Source organism: Heterodontus francisci, chromosome 29 (genome assembly GCF_036365525.1).
Source record: "Heterodontus francisci isolate sHetFra1 chromosome 29, sHetFra1.hap1, whole genome shotgun sequence".
In the NCBI taxonomy this organism is placed as follows: Eukaryota; Metazoa; Chordata; class Chondrichthyes; order Heterodontiformes; family Heterodontidae; genus Heterodontus; species Heterodontus francisci.
This window is the reverse complement of record NC_090399.1, coordinates 54,528,592-54,555,319: the sequence shown is the minus strand read 5'-3', so window position 1 is coordinate 54,555,319 and position 26,728 is coordinate 54,528,592. Positions and strand designations below refer to the sequence as shown.

The 26,728-nt window shown below is 65.8% G+C and overlaps 1 pseudogene; it reads right to left on the bottom strand.

The window, feature by feature from the left end:
- The window catches only part of LOC137345852 (major histocompatibility complex class I-related gene protein-like), a 32,579-nt pseudogene extending 6,109 nt beyond the window's left edge, over positions 1-26,470 (bottom strand).
- Positions 26,471-26,728: the final 258 nt, after the last annotated feature.

Genomic DNA, 26,728 nt, shown 5'->3' with positions numbered 1-26,728 from the left:
CAGTCCCCCCTCACTGACTCTCAGTCCCCCCTCACTGACTCTCAGTCCCCCCTCACTGACTCTCAGTCCCCCCTCACTGACTCTCAGTCCCCCCTCACCGACTCTCAGTCCCCCCTCACCGTCTATCAGTCCCCCCTCACCGTCTATCAGTCCCCCCTCACCGACTCTCAGTCCCCCCTCACCGACTCTCAGTCCCCCCTCACCGACTCTCAGTCCCCCCTCACCGACTCTCAGTCCCCCCTCACCGACTCTCAGTCCCCCTTCACCGACTCTCAGTCCCCCTTCACCGTCTCTCAGTCCCCCTCACTGACTCTCAGTCCCCACTCACTCACCGTCTCTCAGTCCCCCCTCACCGTCTCTCAGTCCCCCCTCACCGTCTCTCAGTCCCCCCTCACCATCTCTGTCCCCCCTCACCATCTCTGTCCCCCCTCACCGTCTCTCAGTCCCCCCTCACCGTCTCTCAGTCCCCCCTCACCGTCTCTCAGTCCCCCCTCACCGTCTCTCAGTCCCCCCTCACTGACTCTCAGTCCCCCCTCACCGTCTCTCAGTCCCCCCTCACTGACCCTCTGTACCCCCTCACTCACCATCTCTCAGTCCCCCCCTCACCGTCTCTCAGTCCCCCCCTCACTGACTCTCAGTCCCCCTCTCATTCACTGACTCTCAGTCCCGCTCTCACTCACTGACTCGCAGTCCCCCCTAACTGACTCTCAGTCCCCCCTCACTCACCATCTCTCAGTCCCCCCTCACCGTCTCTCAGTCCCCCCCTCACTCACCGTCTCTCAGTCCCCCCTCACCATCTCTCAGTCCCCCCCACACTGACTCTCAGTCCCCCTCACACTGACTCTCAGTCCCCCTCTCCCTCACTGACTCTCAGTTCCCTCTCACTGACACTCAGTCCCCCCTCACTGACACTCAGTCCCCCCTCACCGTCTCTTAGCCCCCTTCACTGACTCTCAGTCCCCACTCACTCACCAGGTCTCAGCCTTCAGGTATTTTTTCAGCAGCTCGATGCAGGTTCCATCCCAGTCTTCTTTCCATAGGTACAGGTTCATTTCCTTATTCGTCAAGATTACTCCCCAGGGTTCGGGGGTGATCCACACCAGGTTCTCCTTGTCGAAGGTCATGAAATCCTTCCTATCCCAGCCATATTGGAAGTATCCACTAGTTTCCCCCATCATCCCACAGATCACAGCCGTATGTCACCTCTCAGTGAAATACACACAGTTAATCAGATCCAGATCCTCAGAGATTACACGAAACCCCACTGTCAAATACATGGGCAGGGGGTGGGACGAGGTGAAATAGGGAGAAACCAGAGCCGGCCGCAGGGTGGGGAGAATAGGAAGAAGTCAAGGGGAGGGAATGGGGGGAGGGGGAGAATGGGGAGGGGGAGAATAGGGAGGGGGGAATAAGGAGGAGAGGGTTGGGGGGAGGGTCAGTGTCCTGGGGAGAGGGGTTGGGGAGAGGGTCAGTGTCCCGGGGAGAGGGGTTGGGGAGAGGGTCAGTGTCCCGGGATACTGACCCTCTCCCCAACCCCTCTCCCCGGGACACTGACCATCTCCCCAGCCCCTCTCCCCGGCACACTGCCCCTCTCCCCAACCCCTCTCCCCTACCCCTCTCCCCTGGACACTGACCCTCCCCCCAACCCCTCTCCCCGGGATGCTGCCCCTCTCCCCCCAACCCCTCTTCCCGGGACACTGACCCTCTTCCTGGGACACTGACCTTCTCCCCAGGACACTGACCCTCTCTGCTGGATACTGACCCTCTCCCCGGGACACTGACCCTCTCCCCGGGACACTGACCCTCCCCCCTACACCTCTCCCCGCGACACTGAACCTCTCCCCAACCAATCTCCCCGGGACACTGACCCTCTCCCAACCCCTCTCCCCGGGATACTGACCCTCTTCCTGGGACACTGAACCTCTCCCCAACCCCTCTCCCCAGGACACTGACCCTCCCCCCAACCCCACTCCCCGGGGCACTGACCCTCTCCCCAAACCCTCTCCCCAAACCCTCTCCCTAACCCCTCTCCCCAACCCCTCTCCCGGGACACTGACCCTCTCCCCAACCCCTCTCCCCGGGACACCGACTCTCCCCAACCCCTCTCCCCGGGACACTGACCCTCTCCCCAACCCCTCTCCCCGGGACACTGACCTGCCCCCCAACCCCTCTCCCCGGGACACTGACCGTCCCCCCAACCCTCTCTCCCCGGGACACTGACCCTCCCCCCAACCCCTCTCCCTGGGAACACTGACCCTCTCCCCAACCCCTCTCCCGAGACACTGACCCTTCCCCCCAACCCTTCTCCCCGGGATACTGACCCTCTCCCCAACCCATCTCCCCGGGACACTGATCCTCCCCCAAACCCCTCTCCCTGGGACACTGCCCCTCTCCCCAACCCCTCTCCCCAACCCCTCTCCCCTGGACACTGACCTTCCCCCCAACCCCTCTCCCCAGGACACTGACCCTCCCCCCAACCCCTCTCCCCGGGACACTGCCCCTCTCCCCAACCCCTCTCCCCATCCCTCTCCCCTGGACACTGACCCTCCCCCCAACCCCTCTCCCCGGGATGCTGCCCCTCTCCCCCCAACCCCTCCTCCTGGGACACTGACCCTGTTCCCGGGACACTGACCCTCCCCCCAACCCCTCTCCTGGGGCCACTGACCCCACTCCCTGGGACACTCACACTCCTCTCTCCGGGACACATACTCTCCCCAACCCCTCTCCCCGGGACACTGACCCTCCCCGCAACCCATCTCCCCAGGACACTGACCCTCTTCCCGGGACACTGACCCTCTCCCCGGGACACTGACCCTCTCCCCACCCCTCTCCCCAGGACACTGACCCCCTCCCCGGGTCACTGACTCTCTCCCCAGGACAGTGACCCCCTCCCCAACTCCTCTCCCCGGGACACTGACCCTCTCCCCAACCCCTCTCCCCGGGACACTGACCCTCTCCCCAAACCCTCTCCCCGGGACACTGACCCTCTCCCCAACCCCTCTCCCCGAGACACTGACCCTTCCCCCAACCCCTCTCCCTGGGACACTGACCCTCTCCCCGGGACACTGACCCTCTCTCCAACCCCTCTCCCCATCCCCTCTCCCCGGGACACAGACCCTCTCCCCAGGACAGTGACCCCCTCCCCAACTCCTCTCCACGAGACACTGACCCTTCCCCCAACCCCTCTCCCTGGGACACTGACCCTCTCCCCGGGACACTGACCCTCTCTCCAACCCCTCTCCCCAGCCCCTCTCCCCGGGACACAGACTTTCCCCCCAGCCCCTCTCTCAGGGACACAGACTCTCCCCAACCGCTCTCCCCGGGACACTGACCCTCCCCCCAACCCCTCTCCTGGGGCCACTGACCCCACTCCCCGGGACACTGACCCTCTCTGCGGGACACTGACCCTCTCCCCTACCCCTCTCCCCGGGACACTGACCTGCCCCCAACCCCTCTCCCCGGGACACTGACCATCTCCCCAGCCCCTCTCCCCGGCACACTGACCCTCTCCCCAACCCCTCTCCCCGGCACACTGACCCTCTCCCCAACCCCTCTCCCCAGGACACTGACCCTCCCCCGAACCCCACTCCCCGGGGCACTGACCCTCTCCCCAAACCCTCTCACAAAACCCTCTCCCCAAACCCTCTCCCTAACCCCTCTCCCCAACCCCTCTCCCCAGGACACTGACCCTCACCCCAACCCCTCTCCCCGGGACACTGACCCTCTCCCCAACCCCTCTCCCCGGGATACTGACCTGCCCCCCAACCCCTCTCCCCGGGACACTGATCCTTCCCCCCAACCCCTCACCCCAGGACACTGACCCTCTCCCCAACCCCTCTCCCCGAGACACTGACCCTTCCCCCCAACCCTTCTCCCCGGGATACTGACCCTCTCCCCAACCCATCTCCCCGGGACACTGATCCTCCCCCAAACCCCTCTCCCTGGGACACTGCCCCTCTCCCCAACCCCTCTCCCCAACCCCTCTCCCCTGGACACTGACCTTCCCCCCAACCCCTCTCCCCAGGACACTGACCCTCCCCCCAACCCCTCTCCCCGGGACACTGCCCCTCTCCCCAACCCCTCTCCCCATCCCTCTCCCCTGGACACTGACCCTCCCCCCAACCCCTCTCCCCGGGATGCTGCCCCTCTCCCCCCAACCCCTCTTCCTGGGACACTGACCCTGTTCCCGGGACACTGACCCTCCCCCCAACCCCTCTCCTGGGGCCACTGACCCCACTCCCTGGGACACTCACACTCCTCTCTCCGGGACACATACTCTCCCCAACCCCTCTCCCCGGGACACTGACCCTCCCCGCAACCCATCTCCCCAGGACACTGACCCTCTTCCCGGGACACTGACCCTCTCCCCGGGACACTGACCCTCTCCCCACCCCTCTCCCCAGGACACTGACCCCCTCCCCGGGTCACTGACTCTCTCCCCAGGACAGTGACCCCCTCCCCAACTCCTCTCCCCGGGACACTGACCCTCTCCCCAACCCCTCTCCCCGGGACACTGACCCTCTCCCCAAACCCTCTCCCCGGGACACTGACCCTCTCCCCAACCCCTCTCCCCGAGACACTGACCCTTCCCCCAACCCCTCTCCCTGGGACACTGACCCTCTCCCCGGGACACTGACCCTCTCTCCAACCCCTCTCCCCATCCCCTCTCCCCGGGACACAGACTTTCCCCCCAGCCCCTCTCCCTGGGTCACTGACCCTCTCCCCAGGACAGTGACCCCCTCCCCAACTCCTCTCCACGAGACACTGACCCTTCCCCCAACCCCTCTCCCTGGGACACTGACCCTCTCCCCGGGACACTGACCCTCTCTCCAACCCCTCTCCCCAGCCCCTCTCCCCGGGACACAGACTTTCCCCCCAGCCCCTCTCTCAGGGACACAGACTCTCCCCAACCGCTCTCCCCGGGACACTGACCCTCCCCCCAACCCCTCTCCTGGGGCCACTGACCCCACTCCCCGGGACACTGACCCTCTCTGCGGGACACTGACCCTCTCCCCTACCCCTCTCCCCGGGACACTGACCTGCCCCCAACCCCTCTCCCCGGGACACTGACCATCTCCCCAGCCCCTCTCCCCGGCACACTGACCCTCTCCCCAACCCCTCTCCCCGGCACACTGACCCTCTCCCCAACCCCTCTCCCCAGGACACTGACCCTCCCCCGAACCCCACTCCCCGGGGCACTGACCCTCTCCCCAAACCCTCTCACAAAACCCTCTCCCCAAACCCTCTCCCTAACCCCTCTCCCCAACCCCTCTCCCCAGGACACTGACCCTCTCCCCAACCCCTCTCCCCGGGACACTGACCCTCTCCCCAACCCCTCTCCCCGGGATACTGACCTGCCCCCCAACCCCTCTCCCCGGGACACTGATCCTTCCCCCCAACCCCTCACCCCAGGACACTGACCCTCCCCCCAACCCCTCCCCCCGGGACACTGACACTCTCCCCAACCCTTCTCCCCAGGACACTGACCCTCCCCCAAACCCCTCTCTCCGGGACCCAGACTCTCCCCAACCCCTGTCCCCGGGACGCTGACCCTCTCCCCAACCCCTCTCCCCGGGACACTGACCCACCCCCCCAACCCCTCTCCCCGGGACACTGACCCTCTCCCCAATCCCTCTCGCCAACCCATCTCCCCGGGACACTGACCCTCTCCCCGGGACACTGAACCTTCCCCCGACCCCTCTCCCAGGGACACTGACCCTCCCCCCAACCCCTCTCCCGGGATACTGACCCTCTCCCCAACCCCTATCCCGGGACACTGACCATCTCCCCAAACCCTCTCCCCGGCACACTGACCCTTCCCCCAACCTCTCTCACCGGGACACTGACCCTCTCCCCAGGACACTGACCCTCCCCCCAACCCCACTCCCCGGGGCACTGACCCTCTCCCCAAACCCTCTCCCTAACCCCTCTCCCCAACCCCTCTCCCGGGACACTGACCCTCTCCCCAACCCCTTTCTCCGGGACACCGACTCTCCCCAACCCCTCTCCCAGGGACACTGACCCTCTCCCCAACCCCTCTCCCCGGGACACTGACCTGCCCCCCAACCCCTTTCCCCGGGACACTGACCTGCCCCCCAACCCCTCTCCCCGGGACACTGACCCTCTCCCCAACCCCTCTCCCCGGGACACTGACCTGCCCCCCAACCCCTCTCCCCGGGACACTGACCTGCCCCCCAACCCCTCTCCCCGGGACACTGACCCTCTCCCCAACCCCTCTCCCCGGGACACTGACCTGCCCCCCAACCCCTCTCCTTGGGAACACTGACCCTCTCCCCAACCCCTCTCCCCGAGACACTGATCCTTCCCCCCAACCCCTCACCCCAGGACACTGACCCTCCCCCCAACCCCTCTCCCCGGGATACTGACACTCTCCCCAACCCTTCTCCCCAGGACACTGACCCTCCCCCAAACCCCTCTCCCCGGGACACTGACCTGCCCCCCAACCCCTCTCCCCGGGACACTGACCCTCCCCCCAACCCGTCTCCCTGGGAACACTGACCCTCTCCCCAACCCCTCTCCCCGAGACACTGATCCTTCCCCCCAACCCCTCACCCCAGGACACTGCTCCTCTCCCCAACCCCTCTCCCCAACCCCTCTACGCTGGACACTGACCTTCCCCCCAACCCCTCTCCCCAGGACACTGACCCTCCCCCCAACCCCTCTCCCCGGGACACTGAACCTCTCCCCAACCCCGCTCACCGGGACACTGACCCTCCCCCCAACAGCTCTCCCCGGGATACTGACCCTCTCCCCATCCCTTCTCCCCGGGACACTGACCCTCCCCACAACCCCTCTCCCCGGGATACTGACACTCTCCCCAACCCTTCTCCCCAGGACACTGACCCTCTTCCCGGGACACTGAACCTCTCCCCAACCCCTCTCCCCAGGACACTGACCCTCCCCCCAACCCCACTCCTCGGGGCACTGACCCTCTCCCCAAACCCTCTCCCCAAACCCTCTCCCTAACCCCTCTCCCCAACCCCTCTCCCGGGACACTGACCCTCTCCCCAACCCCTTTCTCCGGGACACCGACTCTCCCCAACCCCTCTCCCCGGGACACTGACCCTCTCCCCAACCCCTCTCCCCGGGACACTGACCTGCCCCCCAACGCCTCTCCCCGGGACACTGACCCTCCCCCCAACCCCTCGCCCTGGGAACACTGACCCTCTCCCCAACCCCTCTCCCCGAGACACTGATCCTTCCCCCCAAACTTTCTCCCCGGGATACTGACCCTCTCCCCAACCATTCTCCCCGGGACACTGATCCTCCCCCAAACCCCTCTCCCTGGGACACTGCCCCTCTCCCCAACCCCTCTCCCCAACCCCTCTCCCCAACCCCTCTCCCCAACCCCTCTCCCCAACCCCTCTCCCCTGGACACTGACCTTCCCCCAAACCCCTCTCCCCAGGACACTGACCCTCCCCCCAACCCCTCTCCCCGGGACACTGCCCCTCTCCCCAACCCCTCTCCCCATCCCTCTCCCCTGGACACTGACCCTCCCCCCAACCCCTCTCCCCGGGATGCTGCCCCTCTCCCCCCAACCCCTCTTCCCGGGACACTGACCCTCTTCCCGGGACACTGACCCTCCCCCCAACCCCTCTCCTGGGGCCACTGACCCCACTCCCTGGGACACTCACACTCCTCTCTCCGGGACACATACTCTCCCCAACCCCTCTCCCCGAGACACTGACCCTTCCCCCAACCCCTCTCCCTGGGACACTGACCCTCTCCCCGGGACACTGACCCTCTCTCCAACCCCTCTCCCCATCCCCTCTCCCCGGGACACAGACTTTCCCCCCAGCCCCTCTCCCTGGGTCACTGACCCTCTCCCCAGGACAGTGACCCCCTCCCCAACTCCTCTCCACGAGACACTGACCCTTCCCCCAACCCCTCTCCCTGGGACACTGACCCTCTCCCCGGGACACTGACCCTCTCTCCAACCCCTCTCCCCAGCCCCTCTCCCCGGGACACAGACTTTCCCCCCAGCCCCTCTCTCAGGGACACAGACTCTCCCCAACCGCTCTCCCCGGGACACTGACCCTCCCCCCAACCCCTCTCCTGGGGCCACTGACCCCACTCCCCGGGACACTGACCCTCTCTGCGGGACACTGACCCTCTCCCCTACCCCTCTCCCCGGGACACTGACCTGCCCCCAACCCCTCTCCCCGGGACACTGACCATCTCCCCAGCCCCTCTCCCCGGCACACTGACCCTCTCCCCAACCCCTCTCCCCGGCACACTGACCCTCTCCCCAACCCCTCTCCCCAGGACACTGACCCTCCCCCGAACCCCACTCCCCGGGGCACTGACCCTCTCCCCAAACCCTCTCACAAAACCCTCTCCCTAACCCCTCTCCCCAACCCCTCTCCCCAGGACACTGACCCTCTCCCCAACCCCTCTCCCCGGGACACTGACTCTCTCCCCAACCCCTCTCCCCGGGATACTGACCTGCCCCCCAACCCCTCTCCCCGGGACACTGATCCTTCCCCCCAACCCCTCACCCCAGGACACTGACCCTCCCCCCAACCCCTCCCCCCGGGACACTGACACTCTCCCCAACCCTTCTCCCCAGGACACTGACCCTCCCCCAAACCCCTCTCTCCGGGACCCAGACTCTCCCCAACCCCTGTCCCCGGGACGCTGACCCTCTCCCCAACCCCTCTCCCCGGGACACTGACCCACCCCCCCAACCCCTCTCCCCGGGACACTGACCCTCTCCCCAATCCCTCTCGCCAACCCATCTCCCCGGGACACTGACCCTCTCCCCGGGACACTGAACCTTCCCCCGACCCCTCTCCCAGGGACACTGACCCTCCCCCCAACCCCTCTCCCGGGATACTGACCCTCTCCCCAACCCCTATCCCGGGACACTGACCATCTCCCCAAACCCTCTCCCCGGCACACTGACCCTTCCCCCAACCTCTCTCACCGGGACACTGACCCTCTCCCCAGGACACTGACCCTCCCCCCAACCCCACTCCCCGGGGCACTGACCCTCTCCCCAAACCCTCTCCCTAACCCCTCTCCCCAACCCCTCTCCCGGGACACTGACCCTCTCCCCAACCCCTTTCTCCGGGACACCGACTCTCCCCAACCCCTCTCCCAGGGACACTGACCCTCTCCCCAACCCCTCTCCCCGGGACACTGACCTGCCCCCCAACCCCTCTCCCCGGGACACTGACCTGCCCCCCAACCCCTCTCCCCGGGACACTGACCCTCTCCCCAACCCCTCTCCCCGGGACACTGACCTGCCCCCCAACCCCTCTCCCCGGGACACTGACCTGCCCCCCAACCCCTCTCCCCGGGACACTGACCCTCTCCCCAACCCCTCTCCCCGGGACACTGACCTGCCCCCCAACCCCTCTCCTTGGGAACACTGACCCTCTCCCCAACCCCTCTCCCCGAGACACTGATCCTTCCCCCCAACCCCTCACCCCAGGACACTGACCCTCCCCCCAACCCCTCTCCCCGGGATACTGACACTCTCCCCAACCCTTCTCCCCAGGACACTGACCCTCCCCCAAACCCCTCTCCCCGGGACACTGACCTGCCCCCCAACCCCTCTCCCCGGGCCACTGACCCTCCCCCCAACCCGTCTCCCTGGGAACACTGACCCTCTCCCCAACCCCTCTCCCCGAGACACTGATCCTTCCCCCCAACCCCTCACCCCAGGACACTGCTCCTCTCCCCAACCCCTCTCCCCAACCCCTCTACGCTGGACACTGACCTTCCCCCCAACCCCTCTCCCCAGGACACTGACCCTCCCCCCCAACCCCTCTCCCCGGGACACTGAACCTCTCCCCATCCCTTCTCCCCGGGACACTGACCCTCCCCCCAACCCCTCTCCCCGGGATACTGACACTCTCCCCAACCCTTCTCCCCAGGACACTGACCCTCTTCCGGGACACTGAACCTCTCCCCAACCACTCTCCCCAGGACACTGACCCTCCCCCCAACCCCACTCCTCGGGGCACTGACCCTCTCCCCAAACCCTCTCCCCAAACCCTCTCCCTAACCCCTCTCCCCAACCCCTCTCCCGGGACACTGACCCTCTCCCCAACCCCTTTCTCCGGGACACCGACTCTCCCCAACCCCTCTCCCCGGGACACTGACCCTCTCCCCAACCCCTCTCCCCGGGACACTGACCTGCCCCCCAACGCCTCTCCCCGGGACACTGACCCTCCCCCCAACCCCTCGCCCTGGGAACACTGACCCTCTCCCCAACCCCTCTCCCCGAGACACTGATCCTTCCCCCCAACCCCTCACCCCAGGACACTGCTCCTCTCCCCAACCCCTCTCCCCAACCCCTCTACGCTGGACACTGACCTTCCCCCCAACCCCTCTCCCCAGGACACTGACCCTCCCCCCAACCCCTCTCCCCGGGACACTGAACCTCTCCCCATCCCTTCTCCCCGGGACACTGACCCTCCCCCCAACCCCTCTCCCCGGGATACTGACACTCTCCCCAACCCTTCTCCCCAGGACACTGACCCTCTTCCCGGGACACTGAACCTCTCCCCAACCACTCTCCCCAGGACACTGACCCTCCCCCCAACCCCACTCCTCGGGGCACTGACCCTCTCCCCAAACCCTCTCCCCAAACCCTCTCCCTAACCCCTCTCCCCAACCCCTCTCCCGGGACACTGACCCTCTCCCCAACCCCTTTCTCCGGGACACCGACTCTCCCCAACCCCTCTCCCCGGGACACTGACCCTCTCCCCAACCCCTCTCCCCGGGACACTGACCTGCCCCCCAACGCCTCTCCCCGGGACACTGACCCTCCCCCCAACCCCTCGCCCTGGGAACACTGACCCTCTCCCCAACCCCTCTCCCCGGGACACTGATCCTTCCCCCCAAACTTTCTCCCCGGGATACTGACCCTCTCCCCAACCATTCTCCCCGGGACACTGATCCTCCCCCAAACCCCTCTCCCTGGGACACTGCCCCTCTCCCCAACCCCTCTCCCCAACCCCTCTCCCCAACCCCTCTCCCCAACCCCTCTCCCCTGGACACTGACCTTCCCCCAAACCCCTCTCCCCAGGACACTGACCCTCCCCCCAACCCCTCTCCCCGGGACACTGCCCCTCTCCCCAACCCCTCTCCCCATCCCTCTCCCCTGGACACTGACCCTCCCCCCAACCCCTCTCCCCGGGATGCTGCCCCTCTCCCCCCAACCCCTCTTCCCGGGACACTGACCCTCTTCCCGGGACACTGACCCTCCCCCCAACCCCTCTCCTGGGGCCACTGACCCCACTCCCTGGGACACTCACACTCCTCTCTCCGGGACACATACTCTCCCCAACCCCTCTCCCCGGGACACTGACCCTCCCCCCAACCCATCTCCCCAGGACACTGACCCTCTCCCCGGGACACTGACCCTCTCCCCGGGACACTGACCCTCTCCGCAGGACACTGACCCTCTCCACACCCCTCTCCCCAGGACACTGACCCCCTCCCCGGGTCACTGACTCTCTCCCCAGGACAGTGACCCCCTCCCCAACTCCTCTCACCGGGACACTGACCCTCTCCCCAAACCCTCTCCCCGGGACACTGACCCTCTCCCCAACCCCTCTCCCCGGGACACTGACCCTCTCCCCAACCCCTCTCCCCGAGACACTGACCCTTCCCCCAACCCCTCTTCCCGGGACACTGACCCTCTTCCCGGGACACTGACCCTCTTCCCGGGACACTGACCCTCTCCCCGGGACACTGACCCTCTCTCCAACCCCTCTCCCCAGCCCCTCTCCCCGGGACACAGACTTTCCCCCCAGCCCCTCTCTCAGGGACACAGACTCTCCCCAACCGCTCTCCCCGGGACACTGACCCTCCCCCCAACCCATCTCCCCAGGACACTGTCCCTCCCCCGGGACACTGACCCTCCCCCCAACCCCTCTCCTGGGGCCACTGACCCCACTCCCCGGGACACTGAACCTCTCCCCGGGACACTGACCCTCTCTGCGGGACACTGACCCTCTCCCCAACCCCTCTCCCCGGGACACTGACCTGCCCCCCAACCCCTCTCCCCGGGACACTGACCCTCCCCCCAACCCCTCTCCCTGGGAACACTGACCCTCTCCCCAACCCCTCACCCCGAGACACTGATCCTTCCCCCCAACCCCTCACCCCAGGACACTGCCCCTCTCCCCAACCCATCACCCCAACCCCTCTCCCCTGGACACTGACCTTCCCCCCAACCCCTCTCCCCAGGACACTGACCCTCCCCCCAACCCCTCTCCCCGGGACACTGAACCTCTCCCCAACCCCTCTCACCAGGACACTGACCTTCCCCCCAACAGCTCTCCCCGGGATACTGACCCTCTCCCCAACCCTTCTCCCCGGGACACCGACCCTCCCCCCAACCCCTCTCCCCGGGACACTGCCCCTCTCCCCAACCCCTCTCCCCTGGACACTGACCTTCCCCCCAGCCCCTCTCCCCGGGATGCTGCCCCTCTCCCCCCAACCCCTCTTCCCGGGACACTGACCCTCTTCCCGGGACACTGACCTTCTCCCCAGTTCACTGACCCTCTCTGCTGGATACTGACCCTCTCCCGGGGACACTGACCCTCTCCCCGGGACACTGACCCTCCCCCCTACTCCTCTCCCCGCGACACTGAACCTCTCCCCAACCCCTCTTCCCGGGACACTGAACCTCTCCCCAACCCCTCTCCCCAGGACACTGACCCTCCCCCCAACCCCACTCCCCGGGGCACTCACCCTCTCCCCAAACCCTCTCCCTAACCCCTCTCCCCAACCCCTCTCCCGGGACACTGACCCTCTCCCCAACCCCTTTCTCCGGGACACCGACTCTCCCCAACCCCTCTCCCCGGGACACTGACCCTCCCCCCAACCCCTCTCCCAGGGACACTGACCCTCCCCCCAACCCCTCTCCCTGGGAACACTGACCCTCTCCACAACCCCTCTCCCCGAGACACTGATCCTTCCCCCCAACCCTTCTCCACGGGATACTGACCCTCTCCCCAACCCTTCTCCCCGGGACACTGCCCCTCTCCCCAACCCCTCTCCCCAACCCCTCTCCCCTGGACACTGACCTTCCCCCCAACCCCTCTCCCCAGGACACTGACCCTACCCCCAACCCCTCTCCCCGAGACACTGCCCCTCTCCCCAACCCCTCACCCCATCCCTCTCCCCTGGACACTGACCCTCCCCCCAACCCCTCTCCCCGGGATGCTGCCCCTCTCCCCCCAACCCCTCTTCCCGGGACACTGACCCTCTTCCCGGGACACTGACCCCACCCCCCCCCCACCCCTCTCCTGGGGCCACTGACCCCACTCCCTGGGACACTCACACTCCTCTCTCCGGGACACATACTCTCCCCAACCCCTCTCCCCGGGACACTGACCTGCCCCCCAACCCCTCTCCCCGGGACACTGACCTGCCCCCCAACCCCTCTCCCCGGGACACTGACCTGCCCCCCAACCCCTCTCCCCGGGACACTGACCCTCTCCCCAACCCCTCTCCCCGGGACACTGACCTGCCCCCCAACCCCTCTCCTTGGGAACACTGACCCTCTCCCCAACCCCTCTCCCCGAGACACTGATCCTTCCCCCCAACCCCTCACCCCAGGACACTGACCCTCCCCCCAACCCCTCTCCCCGGGATACTGACACTCTCCCCAACCCATCTCCCCAGGACACTGACCCTCCCCCCAACCCCTCTCCCTGGGACCACTGAGCCTCTCCCCAACCCCTCTCCCCGAGACACTGTTCCTTCCCCCCAACCCCTCACCCCAGGACACTGCCCCTCTCCCCAACCCCTCTCCCCAACCCCTCTCCGCTGGACACTGACCTTCCCCCCAACCCCTCTCCCCAGGACACTGACCCTCCCCCCAACCCCTCTCCCCGGGACACTGAACCTCTCCCCAACCCCGCTCACCGGGACACTGACCCTCCCCCCAACAGCTCTCCCCAGGATACTGACCCTCTCCCCATCCCTTCTCCCCGGGACACTGACCCTCCCCCCAACCCCTCTCCCCGGGACACTGCCCCTCTCCCCAACCCCTCTCCCCTACCCCTCTCCCCTGGACACTGACCCTCCCCCCAACCCCTCTCCCCGGGATGCTGCCCCTCTCCCCCCAAGCCCTCTTCCCGGGACACTGACCCTCTTCCCGGGACACTGACCCTCTTCCCGGGACACTGACCTTCTCCCCAGGACACTGACCCTCTCTGCTGGATACTGACCCTCTCCCCGGGACACTGACCCTCTCCCCGGGACACTGACCCTCCCCCCTACTCCTCTCCCCGCGACACTGAACCTCTCCCCAACCCCTCTCCCCGGGACACTGACCCTCTCCCAACCCCTCTCCCCGGGATACTGACCCTCTTCCCGGGACACTGAACCTCTCCCCAACCCCTCTCCCCAGGACACTGACCCTCCCCCCAACCCCACTCCTCGGGGCACTGACCCTCTCCCCAAACCCTCTCCCCAAACCCTCTCCCTAACCCCTCTCCCCAACCCCTCTCCCGGGACACTGACCCTCTCCCCAACCCCTTTCTCCGGGACACTGACCCTCTCCCCAACCCCTTTCTCCGGGACACCGACTCTCCCCAACCCCTCTCCCCGGGACACTGACCCTCTCCCCAACCCCTCTCCCCGGGACACTGACCTGCCCCCCAACGCCTCTCCCCGGGACACTGACCCTCCCCCCAACCACTCTCCCCGGGACACTGACCCTCCCCCCAACCCCTCTCCCCGGGACACTGACCCTCCCCCCAACCCCTCTCCCTGGGAACACTGACCCTCTCCCCAACCCCTCTCCCCGAGACACTGATCCTTCCCCCCAAACCTTCTCCCCGGGATACTGACCCTCTCCCCAACCATTCTCCCCGGGACACTGATCCTCCTCCAAACCCCTCTCCCTGGGACACTGCCCCTCTCCCCAACCCCTCTCCCCAACCCCTCTCCCCTGGACACTGACCTTCCCCCCAACCCCTCTCCCCAGGACACTGACCCTCCCCCCAACCCCTCTCCCCGGGACACTGCCCCTCTCCCCAACCCCTCTCCCCATCCCTCTCCCCTGGACACTGACCCTCCCCCCAATCCCTCTCCCCGGGATGCTGCCCCTCTCCCCCCAACCCCTCTTCCCGGGACACTGACCCTCTTCCCGGGACACTGACCCTCCCCCCAACCCCTCTCCTGGGGCCACTGACCCCACTCCCTGGGACACTCACACTCCTCTCTCCGGGACACATACTCTCCCCAACCCCTCTCCCCGGGACACTGACCCTCCCCCCAACCCATCTCCCCAGGACACTGACCCTCTCCCCGGGACACTGACCCTCTCCCCGGGACACTGACCCTCTCCGCAGGACACTGACCCTCTCCCCACCCCTCTCCCCAGGACACTGACCCCCTCCCCGGGTCACTGACTCTCTCCCCAGGACAGTGACCCCCTCCCCAACTCCTCTCACCGGGACACTGACCTGCCCCCCAACGCCTCTCCCCGGGACACTGACCCTCCCCCCAACCCCTCTCCCCGGGACACTGACCCTCCCCCCAACCCCTCTCCCCGGGACACTGACCCTCCCCCCAACCCCTCTCCCTGGGAACACTGACCCTCTCCCCAACCCCTCTCCCCGAGACACTGATCCTTCCCCCCAAACCTTCTCCCCGGGATACTGACCCTCTCCCCAACCATTCTCCCCGGGACACTGATCCTCCTCCAAACCCCTCTCCCTGGGACACTGCCCCTCTCCCCAACCCCTCTCCCCAACCCCTCTCCCCTGGACACTGACCTTCCCCCCAACCCCTCTCCCCAGGACACTGACCCTCCCCCCAACCCCTCTCCCCGGGACACTGCCCCTCTCCCCAACCCCTCTCCCCATCCCTCTCCCCTGGACACTGACCCTCCCCCCAATCCCTCTCCCCGGGATGCTGCCCCTCTCCCCCCAACCCCTCTTCCCGGGACACTGACCCTCTTCCCGGGACACTCACACTCCTCTCTCCGGGACACATACTCTCCCCAACCCCTCTCCCCGGGACACTGACCCTCCCCCCAACCCATCTCCCCAGGACACTGACCCTCTCCCCGGGACACTGACCCTCTCCCCGGGACACTGACCCTCTCCGCAGGACACTGACCCTCTCCCCACCCCTCTCCCCAGGACACTGACCCCCTCCCCGGGTCACTGACTCTCTCCCCAGGACAGTGACCCCCTCCCCAACTCCTCTCACCGGGACACTGACCCTCTCCCCAGCCCCTCTCCCCGGGACACTGACCCTCTCCCCAAACCCTCTCCCCGGGACACTGACCCTCTCCCCAACCCCTCTCCCCGAGACACTGACCCTTCCCCCAACCCCTCTTCCCGGGACACTGACCCTCTTCCCGGGACACTGACCCTCTTCCCGGGACACTGACCCTCTCCCCGGGACACTGACCCTCTCTCCAACCCCTCTCCCCAGCCCCTCTCCCCGGGACACAGACTTTCCCCCCAGCCCCTCTCTCAGGGACACAGACTCTCCCCAACCGCTCTCCCCGGGACACTGACCCTCCCCCCAACCCATCTCCCCAGGACACTGTCCCTCTCCCGGGACACTGACCCTCCCCCCAACCCCTCTCCTGGGGCCACTGACCCCTCTCCTGGGGCCACTGACCCCACTTCCCGGGACACTGACCCTCTCCCCGGGACACTGACCCTCTCTGCGGGACACTGACCCTCTCCCCAACCCCTCTCCCCGGGACACTGACCTGCCCCCCAACCCCTCTCCCCGGGACACTGACCCTCCCCCCAACCCCTCTCCCTGGGAACACTGACCCTCTCCCCAACCCCTCTCCCCGAGACACTGATCCTTCCCCCCAACCCCTCACCCCAGGACACTGCCCCTCTCCCTAACCCATCTCCCCAGCTCCTCTCCCCTGGACACTGACCTTCCCCCCAACCCCTCTCCCCAGGACACTGACCCTCCCCCCAACCCCTCTCCCCGGGACACTGAACCTCTCCCCCCGGGACACTGAACCTCTCCCCAACCCCTCTCACCAGGACACTGACCTTCCCCCCAACAGCTCTCCCCGGGATACTGACCCTCTCCCCAACCCCTCTCCCCGGGACACTGACCTGCCCCCCAACCCCTCTCCCCGGGACACTGACCCTCCCCCCAACCCCTCTCCCTGGGAACACTGACCCTCTCCCCAACCCCTCTCCCCGAGACACTGATCCTTCCCCCCAACCCCTCACCCCAGGACACTGCCCCTCTCCCCAACCCATCTCCCCAACCCCTCTCCCCTGGACACTGACCTTCCCCCCCAACCCCTCTCCCCAGGACACTGACCCTCCCCCCAACCCCTCTCCCCGGGACACTGAACCTCTCCCCAACCCCTCTCACCAGGACACTGACCTTCCCCCCAACAGCTCTCCCCGGGATACTGACCCTCTCCCCAACCCTTCTCCCCGGGACGCTGACCCTCCCCCCAACCCCTCTCCCTGGGACACTGCCCCTCTCCCCAACCCCTCTCCCCTGGACACTGACCTTCCCCCCAGCCCCTCTCCCCGGGATGCTGCCCCTCTCCCCCCAACCCCTCTTCCCGGGACACTGACCCTCTTCCCGGGACACTGACCTTCTCCCCAGTTCACTGACCCTCTCTGCTGGATAATGACCCTCTCCCCGGGACACTGACCCTCTCCCCGGGACACTGACCCTCCCCCCTACTCCTCTCCCCGCGACACTGAACCTCTCCCCAACCCCTCTCCCCGGGACACTGACCCTCTCCCAACCCCTCTCCCCGGGATACTGACCCTCTTCCCGGGACACTGAACCTCTCCCCAACCCCTCTCCCCAGGACACTGACCCTCCCCCCAACCCCACTCCCCGGGGCACTGACCCTCTCCCCAAACCCTCTCCCTAACCCCTCTCCCCAACCCCTCTCCCGGGACACTGACCCTCTCCCCAACCCCTTTCTCCGGGACACTGACCCTCTCCCCAACCCCTCTCCCCGGGACACTGACCCTCTCCCCAACCCCTCTCCCCGGGACACTGACCCTCCCCCCAACCCCTCTCCCCGGGACACTGACCCTCCCCCCAACCCCTCTCCCTGGGAACACTGACCCTCTCCCCAACCCCTCTCCCCGAGACACTGATCCTTCCCCCCAACCCTTCTCCACGGGATACTGACCCTCTCCCCAACCCTTCTCCCCGGGACACTGCCCCTCTCCCCAACCCCTCTCCCCAACCCCTCTCCCCTGGACACTGACCTTCCCCCCCAACCCCTCTCCCCAGGACACTGACCCTCCCCACAACCCCTCTCCCCGGGACACTGAACCTCTCCCCAACCCCTCTCACCAGGACACTGACCTTCCCCCCAACAGCTCTCCCCGGGATACTGACCCTCTCCCCAACCCTTCTCCCCGGGACGCTGACCCTCCCCCCAACCCCTCTCCCCGGGACACTGCCCCTCTCCCCAACCCCTCTCCCCTGGACACTGACCTTCCCCCCAGCCCCTCTCCCCGGGATGCTGCCCCTCACCCCCCAACCCCTCTTCCCGGGACACTGACCCTCTTCCCGGGACACTGACCTTCTCCCCAGTTCACTGACCCTCTCTGCTGGATACTGACCCTCTCCCCGGGACACTGACCCTCCCCCCTACTCCTCTCCCCGGGACACTGACCCTCCCCCCTACTCCTCTCCCCGCGACACTGAACCTCTCCCCAACCCCTCTCCCCGGGACACTGACCCTCTCCCAACCCCTCTCCCCGGGATACTGACCCTCTTCCCGGGACACTGAACCTCTCCCCAACCCCTCTCCCCAGGACACTGACCCTCCCCCCAACCCCACTCCCCGGGGCACTGACCCTCTCCCCAAACCCTCTCCCTAACCCCTCTCCCCAACCCCTCTCCCGGGACACTGACCCTCTCCCCAACCCCTTTCTCCGGGACACTGACCCTCTCCCCAACCCCTCTCCCCGGGACACTGACCCTCTCCCCAACCCCTCTCCCCGGGACACTGACCCTCCCCCCAACCCCTCTCCCCGGGACACTGACCCTCCCCCCAACCCCTCTCCCTGGGAACACGGACCCTCTCCCCAACCCCTCTCCCCGAGACACTGATCCTTCCCCCCAACCCTTCTCCACGGGATACTGACCCTCTCCCCAACCCTTCTCCCCGGGACACTGCCCCTCTCCCCAACCCCTCTCCCCAACCCCTCTCCCCTGGACACTGACCTTCCCCCCAACCCCTCTCCCCAGGACACTGACCCTCCCCCCAACCCCTCTCCCCGGGACACTGCCCCTCTCCCCAACCCCTCTCCCCATCCCTCTCCCCTGGACACTGACCCTCCCCCCAACCCCTCTCCCCGGGATGCTGCCCCTCTCCCCCCAACCCCTCTTCCCGGGACACTGACCCTCTTCCCGGGACACTGACCCTCTTCCCGGGACACTGACCCCCCCCCCCCCCCAACCCCTCTCCTGGGGCCACTGACCCCACTCCCTGGGACACTCACACTCCTCTCTCCGGGACACATACTCTTCCCAACCCCTCTCCCCGGGACACTGACCCTCCCCCCAACCCATCTCCCCAGGACACTGACCCTCTCCCCGGGACACTGACCCTCTCCGCGGGACACTGACCCTCTCCCCACCCCTCTCCCCAGGACACTGACCCCCTCCCCGGGTCACTGACCCTCTCCCCAGGACAGTGACCCCCTCCCCAAACCCTCTCCCCGGGACACTGACCCTCTCCCCAACCCCTCTCCCCGAGACACTGACCCTCTCCCCAACCCCTCTCCCTGGGACACTGACCCTCTCCCCAACCCCTCTCCCCGGGACACTGACCCTCTCCCCAAACCCTCTCCCCGGGACACTGACCCTCTCCCCAACCCCTCTCCCCGAGACACTGACCCTTCCCCCAACCGCTCTCCCTGGGACACTGACCCTCTTCCCGGGACACTGACCCTTTCCCCGGGACACTGACCCTCTCTCCAACCCCTCTCCCCAACCCCTCTCCCCGGGACACAGACTTTCCCCCCAGCCCATCTCCCTGCGTCACTGACCCTCTCCCCAGGACAGTGACCCCCTCCCCAACTCCTCTCCACGAGACACTGACCCTTCAGCCAACCCCTCTCCCTGGGACACTGACCCTCTCCCCGGGACACTGACCCTCTCTCCAACCCATCTCCCCAGGACACAGACTTTCCCCCCAGCCCCTCTCTCAGGGACACAGACTCTCCCCAACCGCTCTCCCCGGGACACTGACCCTCCCCCCAACCCATCTCCCCAGGACACTGACCCTCTCCCGGGACACTGACCCTCCCCCCAAACCCTCTCCTGGGGCCATGACCCCACTCCCTGGGAGACTCACACTCCTCTCTCCGGGACACAGACTCTCCCCAACCCCTCTCCCCGGGACACTGACCCCCCCCCCCCCCCAACCCATCTCCCCAGGACACTGACCCTCTCCCCGGGACACTGACCCTCTCCCCGGGACACTGACCCTCTCTGCGGAACACTGACCCTCTCCCCAACCCCTCTCACCGGGACACTGACCTGCCCCCCAACCCCCCTCCCCAGGACACTGACACCCTCCCCGGGTCACTGACTCTCTCCCCAGGACAGTGACCCCCTCCCCAACTCCTCTCACCGGGACACTGACCCTCTCCCCAACCCCTCTCCCCGGGACACTGACCCTCTCCCCAAACCCTCTCCCCGGGACACTGACCCTCTCCCCAACCCCTCTCCCCGAGACACTGACCCTTCCCCCAACCCCTCTTCCCGGGACACTGACCCTCTTCCCGGGACACTGACCCTCTCCCCGGGACACTGACCCTCTCTCCAACCCCTCTCCCCAGCCCCTCTCCCCGGGACACAGACTTTCCCCCCAGCCCCTCTCTCAGGGACACAGACTCTCCACAACCGCTCTCCCCGGGACACTGACCCTCCCCCCAACCCATCTCCCCAGGACACTGTCCCTCTCCCGGGACACTGACCCTCCCCCCAACCCCTCTCCCTGGGAACACTGACCCTCTCCCCAACCCCTCTCCCCGAGGCACTGATCCTTCCCCCCAACCCTTCTCCACGGGATACTGACCCTCTCCCCAACCCTTCTCCCCGGGACACTGCCCCTCTCCCCAACCCCTCTCCCCAACCCCTCTCCCCAACCCCTCTCCCCAACCCCTCTCCCCAAACCCTCTCCCCTGGACACTGACCTTCCCCCCCAACCCCTCTCCCCAGGACACTGACCCTCCCCCCAACCCCTCTCCCCGGGACACTGCCCCTCTCCCCAACCCCTATCCCCATCCCTCTCCCCTGGACACTGACCCTCCCCCCAACCCCTCTCCCCGGGATGCTGCCCCTCTCCCCCCAACCCCTCTTCCCGGGACACTGACCCTCTCCCCGGGACACTGACCCCACCCCCCCCAACCCCTCTCCTGGGGCCACTGACCCCACTCCCTGGGACACTCACACTCCTCTCTCCGGGACACATACTCTTCCCAACCCCTCTCCCCGGGACACTGACCCTCTCCCCACCCATCTCCCCAGGACACTGACCCTCTTCCCGGCACACTGACCCTCTCCCCGGCACACTGACCCTCTCCGCGGGACACTGACCCTCTCCCCACCCCTCTCCCCAGGACACTGACCCCCTCCCCGGGTCACTGACCCTCTCCCCAGGACACTGACCCCCTCCCCGGGTCACTGACCCTCTCCCCAGGACAGTGACCCCCTCCCCAACCCCTCTCCCCGGGACACTGACCCTCTCCCCAACCCCTCTCCCCGAGACACTGACCCTTCCCCCAACCCCTCTCCCTGGGACACTGACCCTCTCCCCAACCCCTCTCCCCGGGACACTGACCCTCTCCCCAAACCCTCTCCCCGGGAAACTGACCCTCTCCCCAACCCCTCTCCCCGAGACACTGACCCTTCCCCCAACCCCTCTTCCCGGGACACTGACCCTCTTCCCGGGACACTGACCCTCTTCCCGGGACACTGACCCTTTCCCCGGGACACTGACGCTCTCTCCAACCCCTCTCCCTGGGTCACTGACCCTCTCCCCAGGACAGTGACCCCCTCCCCAACTCCTCTCCACGAGACACTGACCCTTCCCCCAACCCCTCTCCCTGGGACTGACCCTCTCCCCGGGACACTGACCCTCTCTCCAACCCCTCTCCCCAGCCCCTCTCCCCGGGACACAGACGTTCCCCCCAGCCCCTCTCTCAGGGACACAGACTCTCCCCAACCGCTCTCCCCGGGACACTGACCCTCCCCCCAACCCATCTCCCCAGGACACTGACCCTCTCCCGGGACACTGACCCTCCCCCCAACCCCTCTCCTGGGGCCATGACCCCACTCCCTGGGACACTCACACTCCTCTCTCCGGGACACAGACTCTCCCCAACCCCTCTCCCCGGGACACTGACCCCCCCCCCCCCAACCCATCTCCCCGGGACACTGACCCTCTCCCCGGGACACTGACCCTCTCCCCGGGACACTGACCCTCTCTGCGGAACACTGACCCTCTCCCCAACCCCTCTCCCCGGGACACTGACCTGCCCCCCAACCCCTCTCCCCGGGACACTGCCCCTCTCCCCAACCCCTCTCCCCAACCCCTCTCCCCAACCCCTCTCCCCTGGACACTGACCTTCCCCCCAACCCCTCTCCCCAGGACACTGACCCTCCCCCCAACCCCTCTCCCCGGGACACTGAACCTCTCCCCAACCCCTCTCACCGGGACACTGACCTTCCCCCCAACAGCTCTCCCCGGGATACTGACCCTCTCCCCAACCCTTCTCCCCGGGACACTGACCCTCCCCCCAACCCCTCTCCCCGGGACACTGCCCCTCTCCCCAACCCCTATTCCCGGGACACTGTCCCTCTCCCCAACCCCTCTCCCCTACCCCTCTCCCCTGGACACTGACCCTCCCCCCAACCCCTCTCCCCGGGATGCTGCCCCTCTCCCCCCAACCCCTCTTCCCGGGACACTGACCCTCTTCCCGGGACACTGACCTTCTCCCCAGGACACTGACCCTCTCTGCTGGATACTGACCCTCTCCCTGGGACACGGACCCTCTTCCCGGGACACTGACCCTCCCCCCTACTCCTCTCCCCGCGACACTGAACCTCTCCCCAACCCCTCTCCCCGGGACACTGACCCTCTCCCAAACCCTCTCCCCGGGATACTGACCCTCTTCCCGGGACACTGAACCTCTCCCCAACCCCTCTCCCCAGGACACTGACCCTCCCCCCAACCCCACTCCCCGGGGCACTGACCCTCTCCCCAAACCCTCTCCCCAAACCCTCTCCCCAACCCCTCTCCCCAACCCCTCTCCCGGGACACTGACCCTCTCCCCAACCCCTTTCTCCGGGACACCGACTCTCCCCAACCCCTCTCCCCGGGACACTGACCCTCTCCCCAACCCCTCTCCCCGGGACACTGACCTGCCCCCCAACCCCTCTCCCCGGGACACTGACCCTCTCCCCAACCCCTCTCCCCACGACACTGATCCTTCCCCCCAACCCCTCACCCCGGGACACTGACCCTCCCCCCAACCCTTCTCCCCGGGATACTGACCCTCTCCCCAACCCTTCTCCCCGGGACACTGACCCTCCCCCAAACCCCTCTCCCCGGGACACTGCCCCTCTCCCCAACCCCTCTCCCCAACCCCTCTCCCCGGGACTCTGCCCCTCTCCCCAACCCCTCTCCCCATCCTTCTCCCCTGGACACTGACCCTCCCCCCAACCCCTCTCCCCGGGATGCTGCCCCTCTCCCCCCAACCCCTCTTCCCGGGACACTGTCCCTCTTCCCGGGACACTGACCCTCCCCCCAACCCCTCTCCTGGGGCCACTGACCCCACTCCCTGGGACACTCACACTCCTCTCTCCGGGACACATACTCTCCCCAACCCCTCTCCCTGGGACACTGACCCTCCCCCCAACCCATCTCCCCAGGACACTGATCCTCTTCCCGGGACACTGATCCTCTCCCCGGGACACTGACCCTCTCCCCGGGACACTGACCCTCTCCCCGGGACACTGACCCTCTCCGCGGGACACTGACCCTCTCCCCACCCCTCTCCCCAGGACACTGACCCCCTCCCCGGTTCACTGACCCTCTCCCCAGGACAGTGACCCCCTCCGCAACTCCTCTCCCCGGGACACTGACCCTCTCCCCAACCCCTCTCCCCGGGACACTGACCCTCTCCCCAAACCCTCTCCCCGGGAAATTGACCCTCTCCCTAACCCCTCTCCCCGAGACACTGACCCTTCCCCCAACCCCTCTCCCTGGGACACTGACCCTCTTCCCGCGACACTGACCCTCTCCCCGGGACACTGACCCTCTCTCCAACCCCTCTCCCCAACCCCTCTCCCCGGGACACAGACTTTCCCCCCAGCCCCTCTCCCTGGGTCACTGACCCTCTCCCCAGGACAGTGACCCCCTCCCCAACTCCTCTCCACGAGACACTGACCCTTCCCCCAACCCCTCTCCCTGGGACACTGACCCTCTCCCCAGGACACTGACCCTCTCTCCAACCCCTCTCCCCAGCCCCTCTCCCCGGGACACAGACTTTCCCCCCAGCCCCTCTCTCAGGGACACAGACTCTCCCCAACCGCTCTCCCCGGGACTCTGACCCTCCCCCCAACCCATCTCCCCAGGACACTGACCCTCTCCCGGGACTCTGACCCTCCCCCCAACCCCTCTCCTGGGGCCACTGACCCCACTCCCTGGGACACTCACACTCCTCTCTCCGGGACACAGACTCTCCCCAACCCCTCTCCCCGGGATACTGACCCCCACCCCCCCCCAACCCATCTCCCCAGGACACTGACCCTCTTCCCGGGACACTGACCCTCCCCCCGGGACACTGACCCTCTCTGCGGGACACTGACCCTCTCCCCACCCCTCTCCCCAGGACACTGACCCCCTCCCCGGGTCACTGACCCTCTCCCGGGACACTGACCCTCCCCCCAACTCCTCTCCTGGGGCCACTGATCCCACTCCCTGGGACACTCACACTCCTCTCTCCAGGACACACACCACCCTCTCCCTGTTCCCTCGTTCCCGGTCCTTTGCCGCATTCGCAGCCCTGACTCGCAGAAAGAGCTGTTCGCGGTGCTGTCTCACTGCCTGTCTGGTTGGACCAGTCCATTATGGTCTGACTATTGTATTTCATCTCTCTCTCTACACCCAGCTGCATCTGTGTCTACTGCTCCCAGTACTCAGGGCCCTCGCTCTCCGCCATCCAAGCCTGCCGAGGGTTCAGCTGCTTCCGATTGCTGACATACAGGACACTCAGCATCTCATCCATATAACCAACCAACACAAAGTACTGCAGACCGAGAATCAGGGTCAGTGCTGCGAGTAAATGCAGGAGAGAGTGACAGCCTGATACAGAGAGAGACAGACATCAGGACATGAACCCCAAAACACCAAACCAAAAAAGAAGAGAAATAATGTGTAAAAGGGAGAGCGAGAGATATCAAGGGAGAGATATGAAGGGAGAGAGCGAAATAGAGGGGGAGAGAGGCAAAGAGAGGGAGACAGACAGACAGAGGGAGCGAGACAGAAACAGGGAGAGTGAGAGACAGACAGAGAGAGACAGACAGAGAGAGACAGAGAGAGAGTCAGACACAGAGACCGACAGAGAGAGAGAGAGAGAGAGACACACAGACAGAGAGAGAGAGACACACAGACACAGACAGAGAGAGAGACAGACAAACAAATCAGAGAATGAACCCCAAAACACCAACCCCACAGAGAGATAAATCAGGGTATGAAAAAAAAGTCTTGCATTTATGCAGCACCTTTCACGGCCATTGGTTGTAAACCGCTTTGAGAAGTCCAATGAAATATTTTTGAAGTGTAGTCACTGTTTATAATGTCGGAAATGCAGCAGTCAATTTGTACACAGCAAGATCCCACAAACAGCAATGTGATAATGACCAGATAATCTGTTTTTGTGATGTTGATTGAGGGATTAAATATTGGCCAGGACCCCGGGGATAATGTAATGAGAAGCTTTTACATGTTGTCTGATGCAACATCTTTTCTCAGTGTGAGCAGATGATGCTTTGTCAGAAAAATTTGGAATGTGTGGTGCCAAATAGCTGAAAAATCCAATACATCTCTGGAAGTCTTCCTTATCTTGTGGGGCAGGCATATGTCTTACATCTTCGATTTTGCCTGGGTCAGGACGGATTCCGCAACTGGAATAGATGGAGCTAAAAAAAACCGATCTGACTTACATTCACCTGGAACTTCTTGCTGTTAAAAATGAGCCCTTCGTGACGAGCTACTGGGCAGTCTCTGAAACAATATCTTCCAAATGGTGTTCTGAAGGTGGTGACTTCCTGAGATTCCTTAGTTAGGTGTATCAACCAATATCCATGTTTGGCATCCAACTTGGAGAAGAATTTGTCTCCTGTGAACTTGGATTCAATTCCTCTAATGTCGGGATCTTGTGGGAGTATCTCTTTAGGGAGAGGATTAGACGCCTCAGATCTAGACATAACCCAATTGCTCCATCTTTCTTCAGTACGCATGTAATTGAGCTGCACCAGTCAGTCTGTGTGATGATACACACAATGGATAATGCCATTGCGTTCCATGCCATCCAACTCATGCTTAAGCTTTTCTTGTATGTGCACGCTGCACTTTCTGGGAAGGTCGATGAACAGAATTGCATCCTCTCTGAGGTGCAGTCTGGCATTGCCTTTGAAATCTCCGATGGCATCGAATCTGTCCGGGTACATTTGTTGTAGATCGTG